The sequence below is a fragment of the Bison bison genome, unplaced genomic scaffold (genome assembly GCF_000754665.1).
Source record: "Bison bison bison isolate TAMUID 2011002044 unplaced genomic scaffold, Bison_UMD1.0 scf7180017864289, whole genome shotgun sequence".
Classification (NCBI taxonomy): Eukaryota; Metazoa; Chordata; class Mammalia; order Artiodactyla; family Bovidae; genus Bison; species Bison bison.
Window position 1 is genome coordinate 2,566,540 of NW_011494861.1, and position 16,961 is coordinate 2,583,500.

Consider the following 16,961-nt stretch of genomic DNA (forward strand, 5'->3'; position numbering starts at 1 on the left):
GCATTCTTTGGCATTGCCTTTTTTTGGGATTAGAATGAAAACTGACTTTTTCCAGTCCTGTGGCCACTGCTGAGTTTTCCAAATTTGGTGGCATATTGAGTGCAGCACTTTCACAGCATCATCTTTTAGGATTTGAAATAGCTCAACTGTAATTCCATTACCTCCACTAGCTTTGTTCATAGTGATGCTTCCTAAGGCCCACTTGACTTCACATTCCAGAATGTCTGGCTTTAGTCTGGTGATCACACCATTGTGATTATCTGGGTTGCGAAGGTCTTTTTTGCATAGTTCTTCTGTGTATTCTTTTTAAGCACCTCTACTTAATATCTTCTGCTTCTGTTAGGTCCATACCATGTCTGTCCTTTATTGAGCCCATCTTTTTTGTTTTGTTTTGTTTTTCAATTTTTTTGTGTGTCTTGTAAATTTTATTTTTAAACTTTACAATATTGTATTAGTTTTGCCAAATATCGAAATGAATCCGCCACAGGTATACCTGTGTTCCCCATCCTGAACCCTCCTCCCTCCTCCCTCCCCATACCCTCCCTCTGGGTCGTCCCAGTGCACCAGCCCCAAGCATCCAGTATCGTGCATCGAACCTGGACTGGCGACTTGTTTCATACATGATATTATACATGTTATTGAGCCCATCTTTGCATGAAATGTTCCCTTGGTATCTCTAATTTTCTTGAAGAGATCTCTAGACTTTCCCATTCTGTTGTTTTCCTCTATTTCTTTGTACTGATCGCTGAGGAAGGCTTTCTTATTTCTCCTTGCTGTTCTTTGGAACTCTGCATTCAAATGGGTATATCTTTTCTTTTCTCCTTTGCCTTTCGCTTCTCTTCTATTCACAGTTATTTGTAAGCCCTCTTCAGACAACCATTTTGCCTTTTTGCATTTCTTTTTCTTGGGGATGGTCTTCATCCCTGCCTCCTATACAGTGTCAGGAACCTCTGTCCGTAGTTCTTCAGGCACTCTGAAGTCATTCATATTAGCAACCTGTGGAGTAATCCTTTCCAGGAAAGGTAGGAACTTTTAGCATGAGTACCTCCTCTCTGACATCTCTTTTCTGGAAACTTATTTCTAACATAAGGCATAAAAGTTGGAGACAGAAGCTTTTTTATTTGAAGATTTTCTTAAATTATCTAAACTGCCCAAATCTCAATCCTCCCCCTCCCCCGCCCTGCTCCTTTGAGAAAAATAGCTAATTAGGCATATATCCCATGCCAGAAGATCTATTCTCCAAAACATCCACAACCCTAAATGTCCTAGATTCTGAATTTCTAAAAGAAGGAAAAATAAGTCCTTGTTTTGAGTACAGCTAAGCCAGTAGAGAAAACCAGAACAAATGTGGAAGACTGGAGTGGTTTTCCCTTCTCTGAGAGGCTTTTAATCCTTTCTTTGCCGTTCGGTGAACAAAGTGGCCATAAGAAATGGAAATTAATTAAGAAAATATGAAAAACCTGGGTTGGACACTGTACAGTTTTTCCACTTCTCCATTTTTCTGGTGGTGAAAGAGGGTCAGCTTGGTGCTCCCGGGAAAGATGTTTATAAAAATAAAGCTTATGGGGATTTCCCGGGCAGGCCAGTGGTTAAGACTCTGTGCTCCAAATATAGGGGGCTTGGGTTTAATACCTGGTCAGAGAACTAAGATCCTGCATGCCACAGGGCACAGCCAAAAAAACCAACCAACCAATCAATCAATCTTACATTCTTGGCTGTGCCACTTGGGCTGGCACCAAGGACTGGAGGTATCTGAGCAGCCTGGGGAATCCAAAGCTCAGAAGGGCCTAGAGGTGGTCTTTCCTTCTACCCCAGTGTGTGGACTTCCTATCTCATTTTCTTGAAAATGTTCCTATTGGAGAGACTCCTTGTTTTTCAGTGTATTCCTGCCCCAGCCTGCTCTTACACCATGCTTCCTAACTGGTGAGGGAGGGACAGCTGCCCTCAGTGCCAGACTCTCAGTTTGTTGAATGAATACATCTCAGAAGAACCTGCCTTGTTCCTAGTTGAATTGTGTGCTCATGGTCATGTTTTACTTCTGAAATCTTCTAATGAGCCACAGCTGCCTTTCTACATGTGGCCATTTAATCCTGACCCATCTACCACTTAGTCCTATTTCTTTCTCAGCACAAAGCCCAGGTGCATCACAGAAGGTATGGCCACCTCTTCCCTAAGCCTCCTAGTAACTGCCTCTCATACCTAGGGTGTGGGCTTCCCACGTGGCACAGTGATAAAGAATCTGCCTGCCAATGCAGGAGACACGGGAGACGTGGGTTTGATCCCTGGGTCTGAAAGATCTCCTAGAGAAGGGAATGGCTATCCATTCCAGTATTCTTGCCTGGAAAATCCCTTGGACAGAGGAGCCTGGCAGGCTACAGTCCATGGAGTCTCAAAGAGTCGGACACAACTGAGCTCACACACATGCACCCACGAGTGCACCCTGGACTTAGCAGAAACCATTTCTTTCAGGCCTCCTCTTAGAGGCTACCATGTAATTATAGCGCTTAGCACAAAAAGTCTGTCTCTGACCCCTTTTAGGAATTTGAAGCTTCATGTGTCTCACAGGCTAGTTGGAGAGACAGACGGCTGAACTGCAGGGCTCTTTGACAGGCTGGAGTGGAGGACACAGCAGAGGGGGAATGCCCAACTCAGATGAGGTTCTGGACAGCCCGATACCCAGAGTTTGTGGTGTTTTTGTTTTTATTTTTGTTTTGTTTTTTAAGGAAGAAGTAGCCAGAGATTGGAGAGAACATCCTGAGGCAAAGTGTAGCTGTATGAAAAGCCTGGGCTTATACAATCTAAGTAGTCAAGAGTGGCATGGGGGGCGAGAAGGAAGAGGAGTGGTGGCTGGAATGAAAGCTGGAGGGGTGGAGGGGCACCGGGCCCCCAGGCCCTTGTATTCCAGAGACAGGGGCTGTGGGAGAAAGCCAGGAAGCTTTTACTTCTTGCTTTGTTTTCTTGAGTCTCACCAGAACAGTGGCTCTTTGTAGTTGCCAAACAAGATTTTTAACTGGAAGTTGGTGGCTTAGAACATTGGAATTTCTTAACATTGTAATGCATTCATATTAAATGCCCAGGAGGGCTCATCTGGCTTGAGGATTAAGGAAGCAGTATCTGAAGGACTTCTAAGTCTTAGGTCTAGAATCAGATAAATCTGGGTTCTAATCCCCTCTCATCACTTGATAAGTTATATGACCCCAGGGCAACTTAACCTCTGAGTTGACCACTCTATGAAATGGGATAAAAACTGTAACTACTCCTGACTTCCCTGATGGTCCAGTGGTTAGGATTCCATGCTTCCACTGCAAGGGGACCAGGTTCAGTCTCTGGTTGGGAAACTAGGATCCTTCATGCCGTACAGTGTGGCCCCCCAAAAAAATGTTAGTTAAAATTATAACTACTTTGTTTTGCAGGGTTTTTGTGAAGACTAAGTTAAATATAGCAAAAGATTAAAAATAGCTGAGGCATTTTTGAAAAAGAAAAATAAATTTGGAGGCATTACCATACTAGGGTTCAAGATTTATCTTAAAGCTGCAGCCAGTGACTAGGTCAATGTGGTATCGGCACAGGGTAGACGAGCAGATAAATGGAGCAGACGTGAATGTCCCGCGATAGAGCCGCACATTTGTGAGCTCTTGGTTTATGACAGAAGAGTGAGCTCTGCTGAGTCGACTCCCTAGCCTCGTGGGGGATAAAGGTTCTTGGCCCTCACCCCATACCACACCCAAAACCTCAAGTTCTGGAGATTTACATTATAAATCTGAAAACAGGAGCACTTCCAGAAGATAACATAGGAGATTATTTTCAGCATTTGGGGGATAAGCAAAGATTTCTTAAAGAAGATTTGAAAAACACTAACCATAAAGGAAAACTTTATCAAATGTAATATAGGGAGTCATCTCTTTTCACTGGAAACCATCATGAAGAGAGTGTAAAGGTAATGAGGTATTTCCTGTACATTCCTCTGTGTGTACTATATCCAGAGTATATATAGAACTCTTGTCAAACAAACAGACAAAAAGCAGCCAGTTAAAAAGATGGGCGCAAGATGTGAACAGGACTTATTTCACAAAAGATTATATCCAAAAGGCTGGTCAACACATGAAAAACTGCTCAAGCTCATTAGTCATTATGGAAGCTCAAATTTAAAACTATAAGATGCAACTTACAAAGCAGCCAAAATGGCTAAAAGGGGAAACATTGAATCCCAAGTGTTTACAAACATGTGGAGCGTCTGAGATTCCTGTACCCTCCCACTTACAATGGCCATTTGTCAGTAGCTTCTGAAGCTGAACATGCCCCGAAACCCAGCAGTTCTACTGCGAGGTTTGTTCCCAACGGAAATAGGAGCAAAGACACAAACAGGAATGTTTGTGGTAACGTCAGTAGCCCCAAACTGAGGACAACCTAAAACCTCCATCGACAGTAAGATAGTTCGCTTGTGGTGGGTTCATACAGTGACTATTCAGCAAAAAAAGACAAGCTGCCATGGCATGCAGCAACGTGGATGTATCTCGTAAATGTAATGACGAGTATTTATATAGAGTTCAAAACCTGGTGAAACTAACGAGTTGGGTCAGGAGTGAGATAGTTGCTACCTCTGAGGATGAGGAGGGAAGCTGTGATGGGAAAAGGCTTGAGTGCTTCTGCGGTGCTGGCAGTGTGTTCTGTTACTTGGTTTGGTTGGTAGTTATAATGGTAACTTCACTTTGTGATAATTTATCAAGCTGTACAATTAAGTGTATACTTTCTTGTATGTTGTACTTCAGTCCGAGAGTTTCTTTAAAAATAGATAATGCCCCTAAAACACTTTTTTAAATTAGATTGACATATAGTTGATTAAAGCGCTGTGTTACTTTCTGCTTTAGAGCAGAATGACTCAGTTATACATATATGTATTCTTTTTCATATTCTTTTCCATTATGGTTTATCACAGAATATAGACTACAGTTCTATATGGGCTTCCCTCATAGCTCAGTTGGTAAAGAATCCGCCTGTAATGCAGGAAACTCCGATTCTATTCCTGGGTTGGGAAGATCCGCTGGAGAACGAATAGGCTATCCACTCCAGTATTCTTGGGCTTCCCTTGTGGCTCAGCTGGTAAAGAATGTGCCCAATGTGGGAGACCTGGGTTCGATGCCTGGGTTGGGAAGATCCCCTGCAGAAGGGAGAGGCTACCCATTCCAGTATGCTGGCCTGGAGAATTCCAGGGACTGTGTTGTCCATGGGGGTCGCAAGGAGTTAGACACGACTGAGTGACTTTCACTCACTCCCTGTGCTATACAGTAGAACCTCGTTTATCCATCCCATATGTAATAGGTTGCATCTACTACTCCCAATCTCCCAATCTTTCCCTTCCCCAGAACCTCCCCTTGGCAGCCACAAGTCTGTTCTCTATGTCTGTGAGTCTGTTTCCACTTATGTGTGTTGTATTTTAGATTCCATATATACATGTTATCATATTGTATTTGTATTTCTCTTTCTTACTTTCCTTGGGGCTTCCATGGTGGCTCAGATGGTAAAGAGACTGTCTGCAGTGCAGGAGACCCAGGTTCAATCCTTGGGTCAGGAAGATCCTCTAAGAGAAGGAAATAGCAACCCACTCCAGTATTCTTGTCTGGAAAATTCCACGGACAGAGGAGCCTGGCAAGCTACAGTCCATGGGTCACAAAGAGTTGGACATGATGGAGCGACTTCTTACTTCCCTTAGTGTGGTCATCTCTAGGTCCACCCATGTTGCTGCAGGCGGCGTTATTCCATCCCCTTTTATGGTTGAGTAATATTCCATTGCATGCACTATTACATGTATTCTTTATTCATTCCTTTGTTGATAGACGATTAGGTTATTTCCATGTCTTGGCTATTGTGCATAGTGGTGCTATGAACATAGCGGTGCTTGTATCTTTTCAAATTATAGTTTCATCTGGATATATGCCCAGGAGTGGGGTTGCTGGATCAAATAGCAGCTCTATTTTTAGTTTTTTGAGGAGCCTCCGTACTGTTTTCCATGGTGGCTTTACCAATTTACTTTCCCACTAACAGTGTGAGAGGGTTCCCTTTTCTCTAAACCCTCCCTAGCATTTTTTATTTGTAGATTTTTTAATGATGGCCATTCTGACTGGTGTGAGGTGGCACTCTGTTGTAGTTTTGACTTGCATTTCTCTAATAATCAGCAATAATGAGCATCTTTTCATATGCCTGTTGGCCACTGTATGTCTTCTTTGGAGAAATTTCTATTTAAGTCTCCTGCCCATTTTTCAATTGGGTTGTTTGTTTTTTTGTTATTGAGTTATATGAGCTATAAAACACTTTGAATTGTGTCTGACACATAGTCCGTATCTAGCAAATCTGAAGTAGTATTAATTTAGGTGATGGATTATCATTTCATCAGAAAAACCTCCCTGCCCACTTAAATCTATTTTCCGTCTTTGTGCGTTGTCTTCTTCAGGTGCTTACCTATTTCCATTTGCATTTTGCTTATCTACTTCCCTGACCTGTAAGCTCTGTGAAAGCAGAGACCTGCCCTGGTTTATCTACCACAGTAGATCTAGCATCCAGCACTTAGCACAAAGGCTGGGACAAAAGAGATACTTGCCAATTGTAAGAATGACTTCCCAGAAGAAGATTGTCTCCCGCTAAATAAGCATGTGTTGTGGAGGCTTAGTCTCTCTCTCCATGGTCATTGCCAGTCTTCATCATGGTGAGTTCTTCATTGCAGGGCATTGTCTTCTCTCCTGCTTTAACATTTTCTTCCATAGGTTTTAGTTATAGAATCAAAGAAAGTGAGAACTGGAAGAGTTGGGATCATTTGGTTCAGGCTTCTTCTTTTTTAACCAATAACTTAAAGTAGCATCTTTACTGTATAACTTTGTATCTCTCGAAATCATGGATTCACATCTCACCCCCAGTGGCTCAGTGGTCAAGAATCTGCCTGCCAATACAGGAGACACAGTTTCGATCCCTGGGTGGGGAAGATTCCCCAGAGAAGGAAATGGCAACCCACTCCAGTATTCTTGCCTAGAAAATTCCATGGACAGAGGAGAGTGTCAGGCTACTGTCTGTAGGATCACAAAAGAGTTAGAGACTAAAGCAAACAGTGGCAACCTCTTTTGTTACATATGAAGATGAGTGAGAGGGCCTCAGAGCATTTGGGGTAGGGATTTCCCCTCTCCTGTATATTCTGAAGGCCTATATGAACGGCATATGCAATAGCCTGACCCTGCTTTGGCCTGTCAGTTAACCCTCATCACAGCCTAAGGGGCCACACGCAGAGGTTCATGTGAAAGAGAAAGTAACATGTCGTATATCTGAGCAGCTGTGTTCCCCATAATTAATCCAGGAACCTAACAGATCTTGTTTGTTTCCAAAGAGTAATCACACGCACATTACCTTGTAATTGTAGAAAATCACCCTTCACCAGAGACGGATCCCAGCCAGGGTGCAGGACGAGATGGCAAGTCCACGCGCAGTTGCCCAGGGACTGAGAAATGTCCCCTTGGCTGGGCCTTAGCTTCCCTGACTTAGGCAGCACTAACAGGAAATGGCCTGTAACTCTCTGAGAATGTTAAAGAAATTGAGCCAGTTTGTGCCTGAGCAACCAGTTAACGGTGAGGGTGACTGGGCTTTACAGCCTACAGACGAGAGGCTGGATGACAAACAAGCCCACTCTGTCTTAACTCTAAACACGTGTTCCCAAGGTGTCTGTTGTGTTGCTTGGAAGCATGAGCCTAGCCTTTACAGTTGTTTCCTGGCTTCCTGAAAAGGTACAGTCTTGTTCTATTTCCCGCACCTCTGCTGGAAGAGAATACACTCTGTCCAGGGGGTGAGGATTTGCTCAAAGCTCCTCTCTTCTTGGTAAAAACACATTCCAAATGTCTGGACTCATGCTGCCTTCAGAAGTGCCAGTGTTCCTCTAGGAATCTGTACCCTGTAGAAAAGCTCCAGGCAGCAAAGAGGGGGCAGACGAAGGAAACCCTAGTGTAGGCAGAGCACGAGCACAGATTGTATCTTTCTTTCTCAACCCATCTTTTTCTTTAATGCCCTTACATCCAGCCGTTACCCAAGAGGCCAGGTCCCTCACCAGTCACCAGTAGAGCTTAAATTTATTTCTGGCCACTCTGAAGACTTCTTACAGGTTCACTTTACAACAGCTTGCCTCTGTAGAGCATCTTACAAACTCCAAGGAAAACTGCTTTCAGTACAGAAAGCTGGCTGTCAGTGAGGAGCTATACAAAGGGCAGAGATCTGGTGTTTCTCCCAGAGCTGACCAGAAAGACAGAGAGTCTTCCATTGCACCCACGACCATTCTAAAGGGCACAGCGTGCTGCTGCTGTTGTTACTCAGTCACTAAGTTGTGTCCGACTCTTTGTGACCCTGTGGACTTAAGCAGGCCAGGTTTCCCCACCCTTCACTATCTCCCAGAGTTTGCTCAAACTCATGTCCATTGAGTCAGTGATGCCATCTAACCATCTCATCCTCTGTCACCCCCTTCTCCTGCCCTCAACCTTTCCCAGGATCAGGGTCTTTTTAAGTGAGTCGGCTCTTCCCATCAGGTGGCCAAAGTATTGGAGCTTCAGCTTCAGCAACCCCATGAACACAATGAAAAGCTTGCTGTTGGTTAGTAGTTAACCTCTGCCCTTCCACTGCATCTAGCTCATCCCCAGGAATGGCTAGAGATTTAAAGGGACCACTCTTATGGTGAGTTAGCAAAGGTGCTTCTGATTTTTATGTACCTGTATGATGAGGGGCAGACTACTGGCAATTAAGCTGGGTCATGGTACTCTGAAACCTTGAATCATAAGCTGTATCATGATTTCAGAAATGTTAAGAGTGCATCTTAGAACTGATGAAATACAGTGGGTGCCCAATGGCCGTCTCTGACAGTTTGTCCCAGTGACAGTGAAAAGTGTCAGTGATGACACCATTGGTCTCTCGAGCTTCTTTTGGACATCTCACTGGCTGTAAATCTTGATGATTCAGTTAGTGTGTTGTAGTCCTCATCTGTCAGCTCTTCCTTACCAGGAAGGTAGGCATATTTTCCTTTTCCCGATTCTAGGACGGGCATCAGTATTTCTACAGTGTGGCCTCACTCTACCAGAGCACAGGGCCAGGGCACATCTCCTTACACAGTTATAAGTGAGGAGAGTTCAGAGCTGCCAAGTCCCTGGATGCCAGCTCATTTAATTTTTGTTTCCCAACTTCATCCACATAATAGCCTGAGTCAGAGCTCTTGGACACGCAGCAGCCAAGAAATCAGGATGGATTTTTACCCAAAATATCTCCTCTATTTTGAGTCAAAGTAGTTGAAAATAAGTTTTGGGTTCCGTCTGTCAACCCTCCCCACTTTGTTCTGTTTCCCTGACAGCTTCTCCCTAATGTTCTCTCTCAGATCTCTTCATTTCATTCTGGATATGAAGAAGCAGAAAGGAGGAGAAAATCCTCCAGGCCTCACCAGAAAAGAAGCAGTGCTCATTGTTGTAGAATAAAAAGATAATGGCCAATTTGTCAAGAAGTGTTGACAAGAAAGATAAAGTTGGAAGTAATTAACTGGCTGACACGCTGGGAGTGATGTGCCTGCCAGTGGCTCCCTAAATCAGCCAGAGCCTTGGAAATGTGACAGCCATTCATCATTTTTACAACACGCCTCTGACAGGCCCCTGGGTTGCAAACCTGGCCAGCACAAATCGTGTGCTTTGACACTCCAGGGCTCTGCGGCTTCTCAGTGCCTCATGCTGGTTGTGCTAGGGCATTTAGGCCCCGTTTATCCAGCCAGGGGGTGCTGGAAGTGATGAGTGAAATGGGACAGCTTGTCCAGCTTATTGCTGGACCCTGTGTCCATCCTCTGGGTGGCTGCTCTGATTCCCAGGGGCAAGCCTACAGACATCTGCAGGATGAATCCCCTGTGAGCTCCTGCCACACCTTGGTGGCTTAGCTAGTGCTGCTCTCACCCGGCCACAAGGGTGTGCCCAAGAGACTGGTTTAGACATAAGATCCAGCGCAGGACATTTTCTTACACAGCTGTTAAAAAGTTTTTGTGAAGGCTCCGGATAAAGTGGGAAATGCCTGTGTCATGTAAAAAAGCAGAATACAGTACTATATCATCACTCTGACTAGCACTATGTCTAAAATATGCATTTATACAGAATATACATAGGCAAAAGTATCATTTTGATATCGTGAACTCCCACTCCAATTTTTTAAATTAAAAAATGTCTTATATATATATACACAGACACACACACACACACACACACCTCCCGCTACCAGTATTGAAAGGGGCTTTCCAGGTGAGGCTAGTGACATAGAACCCATCTACCAATGCAGGAGGTGTAAGAGACGTGGGTTCAATCTCTGGGTTGGGAAGATCCCCTGGAGGAGGGCACGGCAACGCACTCCAATATTCTTGCCTGGAGAATCCCATGGATAGAGGAGGCTGGTGGGCTACATAGAGCCCATGGAAGAGCCAGACACAACTGAAGCAATTTAGCACATATGCACCAGAATTGAAAAGATAGGAATTTTTTTCTCTCCTTTCCCTAATCTGCACTTGTTAGCTTCTGTCTTCTAAATTCTTTTTGCTTTTCATTTTTGGCTGTGCACGGGCTTTCCCCAGTTGTGGAGAACAGGCACTACTCTAGTTGCAGTATGCAGGCTTCTCATCGAGGCAGCTTCTCTTGTGGTGGTGCACAGGCTCAGCAGATGTGGTACCTGGGCTTGGTTGCCCCGAGGCATGTGGACTCTCCCTGGACCAGGGACCAAACCTGTGCCCCCTGCATTGGTAGGTGGATTCTCTTTTGTTTCCTTCAAATTTATTTATTTTTTTAATTGGGGGATAATTGCCTTATACTGTTATTTGGTTTCTGCCATACATCAGCATGAATCAGCCATAGGTATACATATGAACCCTTCCTCTTGAAACTCCCTCCCACCTCATCCCAGTCCTCTTGGTTGTCACACAGCTCTGGGTTGAGCTCCCTGTGTTATACAGCAACTTCCCATTAGCTATCTATTTTACATTATAGTAATGTATATATTTTAATGCTACTCTCAATTCATCCCACCCTCTCCTGCCCCTGCTGTGTCTGTAAGTCTCTTCTCTGTGTCTGAGTCTCTGTTCCTATCCTGCAGATGTGTTCATCAGTACCAGTTTTCTAGATTCCATATATATGCATTAATACATGATAGTTGTTTTTCTGACTTACTTCACTCTGTATAACAGGCTCTAAGTTCATCCACCTCACTAGAACTGACTCAAATTCATTCCTTTCTATGGCTGAGTAATATTCCATTGTATATATGTACCACAACCTCTTTATCCACTCATCTGTTACAGACATCTAGGTTGCTTCCATCCCTTGGCTGCTGTAAATAGTGCTGCAGTGAACACTGGGGTGCATCTGTCTTTTTCAGTTATGATTTTCTCAGGGTGTATGCCCAGTCGTGGGATTGCTGGGTCATATGGTAGTTTTCTTCTTAGTTGTTTTTTTTTTTTTAAGAAATCACCATACTGTTATCCAAATAGATGGATTCTTAACCACTGGGCCAAAAGAGAAGTCCTGTCTTTTTTATTTTTAAGGTCCCACTTTCTCACATACAGATCTGGCAAGTCTTCTAGGTACTATGACAGACATGTCACTTATACCGTGACCAGACAAAGGAAAAAGTGGAGACAAGTCAGAACTCTTCACCCTTAATCCACTCTGGGGTAAGGCGTCAGGAGCCCATTTGATGCCGAGGCAGCCCACCTCTCTTGTATCACATTCTTTTTGTCTTCGTGCCTTAGGCCCCCAAGAGTTCCAGGGACACCAAATGTCCCAGCTTTGAAACCTTCTAACAAGGCCAGCCTCCACTTTTTTAATGTTTAGAAGAGAAGTAAAGTTACTTTTCCTAAGTTCTTGGAGCAAGAAAGGAAAGTTTGACCTGCCAGATCCTGGGTGCTATCTTCACAACCTGACTGTGACTTTAAGTGAGGGAACTGTAACGCCTGCCGGTTCCCTCTGCTCTCCCTGCCACCTGCTTTTTAGCTGCCCCACTGCCTTTCTCTGGCGTGCATTTTAGACGTTCTTACCTTGCCTTCTGTCTTCACTGCTGTCCTGCTCAAAAAGGCACTGTCATCCCCTTGAGCTCCCCAGAGCCCCAGGGAGCTGCCTCATGATAATAGCAGGGCCCGACAAACCCTGGATCTTCCTGACTCTGTACAGGAATCAAGCAGTTGTGTTTCTAATCACCCATTGGACACAGAGATGAATCTTGGTGCTAGAAAAAGTGACAGGGATGGTCTGAAGCAGCTACTGGTTCTAAGAGAGAAATAAGAAAGATACAGCTTGATTCAGCGTAAAATGGGTCCCATTGGCCTCACAACTTGGCTGGTCACGAACTCCTCAGCGAGACCTGCCGAGGTCCCTTGTCAACTGTGTTGCGTGTCACCAGCCCAGCACTGAGGGAATTCAGAGAATTCTTCCTTGACAGGAAACCAAATAAAATGCAGACGGTAGTCTGCACTAGAAATAGACAGGAGAGAGAAGGCCCAGAGCCATTTGGGAAGCCAGTGCATGACATTCTCATAAATTCCTGACAGGAGCACCAGGAAGCCTGAGTAGTCCCCCAGATGCCACTGCAGACGCTCCTCGTGTGACTGGCTTTGCTGTGGGTTCCGGCTAGTGTTGAGTGCGCCTGCGTCACTTTGCTCTTAGTAGCCAAAGGTCACCAAGGCTGAGAGATGGGGTCGATGACCAAATGAACTCTACCGGGAGGAATTCCCAGGCCAGAGGATTTTGGATTTGACGTCAGTCCAGAAGCCTGTGGAACAGTGACTTAGGAGACGATAGAGTTCCTCAGGTTTCCCTTCCAGTGGTAGGAATGGCATTTGGATGGTGAGCCAGCGACCCCCCTATTGGTTTGCTAACAAGTTGGGGTTAGAACCTGGAGCAGTTCATGATCTACCCTTTGTTCAGGAGCATCCTCAGTGATACTGGTCGCCACTTGCCTGTGGAAAGCCCTGAGGAAGAGCTCAAAAGGGAGAGTCATGGGAAAGCAGACAGGCCCTGCACCGAGCACTCGCTTCTCATCCATCACTCTTGACAGGAAACCCACCAAGGCAGTGAGAAGCTCCCTCATGCCTGAGTTCCTTGCTCGCTTACACACTTTCCCTACATTTGGAAAGAGATTTTCAGATAGTGAAGAAAAGATGCCTGGGGTAATCTGTGTAGTATAGAAGACAATGAGGCCATTTCTTATTGTTAATTTGACTCAATTCTAGAAAGTGCTTCCCTCACTTGTGAATTTTCCCAGTTTCAAGCTCTTCAACTCAGCTTCCTTTAATAAAAATTAAATCTTGGAATAGGAGAGGGGAGGTGGGCATGAATGAGTGAATATGTCTGAATAATTGCCTTTTCCCTTCTTGACATCCTAATTCATTGAGTTTTCCTGTCTTCATTGTATTTCTAACACCAGGTTCATTTGTGGGCTCAGCGTTTTATTCTGTGGGTAGGCAGCTTCTGTTTGCTGTATAGATTCGCAACTATATGAAACCTCAACTGGTTTTTCTCACTGGGATATGAAGTAAAATATAAATATACCACGACACTGATGCTGAAGACAGCAGCTAAGCCATCTTAGCCTTCTGGCCTCAGTGGGCATGGAGAGGAGATAGGCCCTGTGGTCGACTGTCATCTCTATGTTGTTGTGGGCATATTACTGTCGCAGCCTCCCTCTCTCTAAACTTGTTTGTCAGCCCAACCAGCGTCAGTGAGGTCTGGTTTGTGTCGTTAAGCATTCCTCTGCTGTTGGGCTAATTTTTGAACAGTTTGCCCTTTATAAGCCTCCAGCGTTAATAGGGAAAGACTCCAGGGTACACACGGGAACGTTTATAGAACAGGCTGTGGAAGACTCCCAGCTGCCCCGTAAATGAGAGCTCCTCATCAGGGGGACTTCTGAGCAAAGGTGATCTCTGCACGTGAGTCACACATACTGTCTCTCCCTTCAGTGTCATAAAAGCACATCTGAGTTTCAACAGGGAGTATCTCAAAGGATGGTCTTGTGTCACCCAAGTAGGCAGGCAACAGGGGACTTAGTAGCTGGGAACTGCTGCATTTCCATGGAGGCTTACTTATGCCCCACTTCACAGCCTGGACTCTGTCTATATGCCTGGCAGCCTCAAACAAGCGCCCCAGAAAAATCCGTTGTGGCTGCATGGGGACTGTCCTCCTGGGAGGCATGGAGGCAGTGGCTTCTGAAGGGAAATCAAAAATAGGGAATGGGAGGGACTTCCCTGGCAGTCCAGTGGTTACGACTTCAGCTTCCAGAGGGCTCGGGTTCAATCCCTCCTTGGGGAACTAAGATCCCAGAGGGTAGGTGATGCAGCCAAAAAAAAAACAAAACTAGGGAATGGCAGCTTAGGGGTCAGAGCAGGGTGTCAACCACAGTATGAGTGAGGAGGCTAAAGTGAAGTGCAGTAGGGCTCCTGTCCTGTATGGTGAATTGCATGTGGAATTAGCTCATGGAGACGTCCTTGCCCTGCTTCCCATCTGTTCCCTGCTTTCAGTCACTTACTTCACATATACTTGCTTGGTGCCCACTGATGCGGGGAGTAGACAGCTGACACACTTTCCTCCTCCTGCAGAGCTGTACCCTTAGTTATTACTTGAGATCCTTTTAAACGTACAGTTTTGAAGTGAAAGGATAGCCCTCGGGGCTACAGCTTCTTTCTATGCAAAATGGAAATGTTAATAGTAGTGTCTACTTCGTAGGGTTAAGAGATCATGGATCAGCAGTAGTCAGCACAGTGCCTGGCACCTACAGAGCTCTCAGTAAATTTAGGTATCTTGTTGTTGCTAAAATCCTTGGCCTCACATGATGAAGTGCCAGAAGCCGTGGAGGAGGGATAAAAAGTTAAGATCTTAAATAAGGTGGCGGACTCTCTGAAGCACTGAGAGAATCTACAGATCCTCAGCCCTGCACTTGTGTCCTCCAGCAGCCTTGCAGGCACATGTGGAAGACTCCCTGGGGGGAAAAGAAGAGAGAGGTGCATTAGGGAGAAAGTTCTGTGGGAAAGAAGAAAGCAAACAGGAGAAAATTAACAGGGAGAGAACAGCCAGTTAACTTGAAATCTCTCCTCTCTGAACAGTTGACTGTAGGTGCATACGGTCTCCTTTCTTTCGGGTCCTCAAACCAGAACTTAATTTATCAAAGGGACCCTTTTTCTCTGCTCACGCTCCTTTTTCATGGGTATGTTTTAGTCCATTTAGTCAAAGTTGTCGTTTTTCAGTGACTGTCCTTACGGTTGGACAAGAGCTTAGCTTGCATGTCAAGCTGTATGCCCAGTTTTCCTGACCATTGATGGAGGGCTGGTCAGTAAGTCCTCAATGAGCCCAACCCCTCTCCTTCCCACAGGGCTCTGTCTGCATCCTCACCTGCCTCCACACATACTCAAGTGGGAAGTACTATACAGGTGTCTTATTTGAACTTGCTCTAAAAGGAGTTGGGGCCATGTGATGAGTTTTCTTGTCACATTTGCAAAGCTATGTTGGTCTGTCCTTAGAGGAGGTAGGTCAAAGTCATTGCAATAGTAAGGTAAAATCTGTATTTCTCCTCTGAGGTCTCTAGTTACAACTTCCTGATTTTGATCAGTTTCTTGTAAAATTCTCCTTTTTATGTATAATGAGTAGGAGAGTGAAGGGGGAAATGGCTTTCGCTTGCTTTTGTTTTTGTTGCTTTATCCCAGAGGAAGGCGAGTTTTAGTAATGTTTATAAATTGATCTTGAAAATAGAATATGTTCCAGAACATGAGATTGGAAGACAGTTCTTAGAACTCCTGGACTTTTTATGTCTGATTCTTAGAGTTAACTTTTTTTGGTTCAGGCAAAGAACACTTTCCGTATCTTTCTCATCAAAATACTTTATATTCCTACAAGGGCCATCCCAGTAGTCCACATTAGGACTCAAAGTAGTATATAGACTATATCATTATAGATAGTTACATATGATATATTACATATTTCAGTATGAAAGTGTTAATCGCTCAGTCGTGTCTGACTCTTTGTGACCCTATGGACTGTAGCCTGCCAGGCTCCTCTGTCCATGGGATTCTCCAGGCAAGAATACTGGAGTGGGTAGCCATTCATTTCTCCAGGGGATCTTCTCAACCTAGCTATTGAACATGGGTCTCCCACATTGCAGGCAGATTCTTTATCGTCTGAGCTACCAGAGAAGCCCAGTATAATATATCATAAGTAATATGTAGAATATATACTGGATTTCTTATTTCCTGTCTTCTTATACTGCCAAATCTTTACTTGGGCTCAAGGAATTAGATGATCACAAATATATATACCCAGTAGTATTGATTACTAATACAGTTTGCACAGCCCCACATAAGTGAGAACAAAGTTAAGAACTTGACTTTTGAGGCCAAGAGGAATAGGAAACTGCCTGACAGTGAGCATGCAGTGGAGGGAGTCCCTTCGGACTCAGATTTTCATTCTCAGCTTTGAACTCTCACAGGGCTGCCTAAAGAAAACCATGACATTACAGCATCACTTTGAAATTAAAAATATTTCTGAATCCTGCAGCAGAAAGCTGTGGAAAACATTCAGGTTCAGTGCTTTGCTTGGGACCCGCTCAGAAGCGCCAAAGAGTCTGTGCAGTAGATTCCACACAAGGTGACCCGTCTCCTCCTGTAAGTAAAGGAGAAGGGCGTCTGTACAGCTACTTTCACCTCTGGTTGCAGAGCCTGGACCTTGAGCTTGGAGCCCACTCGAATAGTCCTGTTCAAGATGGAACTTGCATGGATGGTTGCCTAGTGCTGGCTCAAGTCTGAACATTCAGTTCAATTCAGTTCAGTCGCTCAGTCGTGTCCGACTCTTTGCAACCCCATGAATTGCAGCACACCAGGCCTCCCTGTCCATCACCATCTCCCGGAGTTCACTCAGACTCACGTCCATTGAGTCAGTGATGCCATCCAG

At 44.7% G+C, this 16,961-nt stretch overlaps 1 protein-coding gene across 1 annotated transcript in view; it reads left to right on the plus strand.

Moving 5' to 3' along the window:
• MTOR (mechanistic target of rapamycin (serine/threonine kinase)) overlaps positions 1-16,961 on the plus strand; it is a 124,124-nt gene that overhangs the window by 64,119 nt on the left and 43,044 nt on the right. The gene's annotated exons all lie outside the window — the stretch shown is intronic.